This window comes from Lygodium microphyllum, chromosome 4 (genome assembly GCF_053477565.2).
Source record: "Lygodium microphyllum isolate KBCC chromosome 4, Lygodium_microphyllum_v1.1.10, whole genome shotgun sequence".
NCBI classification, from domain to species: Eukaryota; Viridiplantae; Streptophyta; class Polypodiopsida; order Schizaeales; family Lygodiaceae; genus Lygodium; species Lygodium microphyllum.
In genome coordinates, this window is record NC_141138.1 from 83,154,253 (window position 1) to 83,156,801 (window position 2,549).

The following is a 2,549-nucleotide window of genomic DNA, read 5'->3' on the forward strand; positions in this document are numbered from 1 at the left end:
GTTGAACAATACTCCCAAAAGAGTGTATCATTCATTAGTTGATGCTGCAAAATGGAAATGTAAATGTTATATAGCATGAATGTTGTGCTTACTTGGTTTGAGCTTGTTAAGATTGGTCCTTATGTAGCATTGGATGCTTCCACTACATGAAATAGATCCATGGAGGCTAGTAAATTTGTTGCCCAATTGGTTATTGAATGAGGAAAACCTCAATGACTTGAGGTAAATGATGTTTGGCAATATGAAATGTGCCACAAAATCAAATTTTGATTCAATAATGAGGAACACTATCCCCAAATGAGAAAGGTGGTAGAATTTGATTAAGTTATGTCCATTAAGTGTGCTAGAGAGCGTGAATGTCTTGAAGCATTGATTGCAACTACCATCATGAGATGGAATTGTGGTGTAAATTATTTTGAAAATGTCATAAATACTAATAAGATATTCCTTAGATGCATTGAAAGCCTAATTTTGATGGTCTCTAGAGCAAATAAAATGTGAATAGGTTATATTATTTTTGACACTCTTCCATATTTTGTGCAAGAGGAGGGAGCCTTAGGTGATCAATCATGGCCATACTATGATAGAGTTTTGGACACTCTTCTACATTTTGTGCAAGAGGAGGGAGCCTTAGGTGATCAATCATGGCCGTACTATGATAGAGTTCTTGTTTTAGCACTTTCCACACATATTGATACATAAATATCAACATATAATGTTACACACTTTACAAGATAAACAACTTTACAAAACAAAAAAATTGTAAGTATATCTGTCAAAATGTATTCATGCGACTAATGGTTTTCACATCGCCATTAAGTTGAGTCTCACTTTGTTAAAGAAAGTTCCATTCTCCTTATCAAATTACAAAAGAAAGCAATGATTTGGAAGGAATCTAGATTTGAGAGAGAATGTAGAATTTGTGGGGAGTAGATGGGGATGCCTAGATGCCATATTATGACCTAGGATTAGTGTCAAATGTCATGGGGGATACTAATAGCAAGAACGAAATGATAAACCACATATATATAATTGAAAGCAACAAACTAGTGAATCTCCTAAAGCAAGCCTAGACTTGGAACAATAAGCTAAATGTAGCACACTTGCTATATTTATGCAATGTGTGTGATGGTTAGCGAACAAAATCCCAAGAGCATACCAAATACACATGGCATCTTTCATAAGAAGTTTGTCTTAAATTAACCCTTAAAATAACGAGTGGTAGCTTAATTAAGTACACTTTTTAGAAATTAGGGAATCATCTAAATATGCTTAATTTTTATGACCCCTTAAATCTCAAAGATTGCCAAAAAAATCTCATATATTTGTTCAAGATTTCTTTGTACTATTTCATTTTGACAGATTTCCCTTAATTTTGTGAAAATTCCCAACGTACTCATAATTTTCACAATAGTCTAGTACGTATTATATTTTGCAAGTTTGAGGATAATGGTATTCCTTGACAAATTTTGAGGATGTTCTTCATGCATGAGACAAAAACCTTGTGATCTATGGAGACAAATTTCAATATTCTCAATCTCATTCATGGTTGCCTTTAGCTAAGGCACTCAAAGAGAGATCCTTGAGATAATAAAGAATGGGATAGGCAAATTTTGGAGCAATTTGATTGTGCAAGATGCAAAGGTATCTCATAGTCTAATATTTGAGAGGTAGGTGGAATTCACAATTCCCTATAAATGCCTTGTACATTAAAAACTCAAAGTGAGTAGTCCAAGGGAAAGTAATGGGACTAATTACTTGCACCTTATAACACTCCAAATGTGCTAGCATTAGATGGAGATAATATATTTTTTTGGAGATAAAAGCCAGTGAGGAATCAATGAAAAGTTGTAGATAGTAGGTAGGGTAAAGAGGCCAATAATAAGATGCATTCCAATAGCAAGCCATATCCACCCCCATTTTTCAACACAGAATAGACACATTCCTAGGGTATTGCTCGGGTGTTCCTGTGTGATTTGCTAAAAAGTGCTCTACTCGTGGCCTATAATCCCATGTACTGCTTTATGAAATGGCAAACACCCCATCCCAAATCTACCCCCCCCCCCCCCCAAAAAAAAAAGTTGCTACTTTTTAAGTCAAAAAATGGCTCGTGGAAAGTGAATATTTGACAACAATGATAATCATAATGTTTCTCGCTACATTTGATTCAGATAGGTAAGAGATGACTGATGGAAGTGATTGTTTTAAAAAAACTCAAATAAGAAATGGTAAAAGTTTTCGTGCAATTCGGGTGTATAGCTCAGTGGTAGAGCAATCGGCTGCAGTCCGATAGGTCACCGGTTCAAGCCCGGTTGCGCCCTGGGGTTTTGTTAGCTATCGAATGTCGAATGTATGCTCTAGACGTTTGGATTTTGGCTTGTCCAATTAAATGAACCATAATCGGCTGCCCCATATGAAGGCAAATGGCATGCGTGCGCCCTCCAACTAACGTGGCGGCCGGCCGGCCTTTAATGTTTTTAAACCAAAAACGTTGAGCGTTTTAAATCAAAGTTAAACAACACACACAAACGGATCCCACTATATTACAA

The 2,549-nt window shown here is 36.0% G+C and overlaps 1 non-coding gene across 1 annotated transcript; it reads left to right on the plus strand.

The window, feature by feature from the left end:
* Positions 1-2,249: 2,249 nt before the first annotated feature.
* TRNAC-GCA (transfer RNA cysteine (anticodon GCA)) lies at positions 2,250-2,321 on the plus strand. Its single transcript has one exon. It is a non-coding gene; the product is annotated as a tRNA-Cys (tRNA).
* Positions 2,322-2,549: the final 228 nt, after the last annotated feature.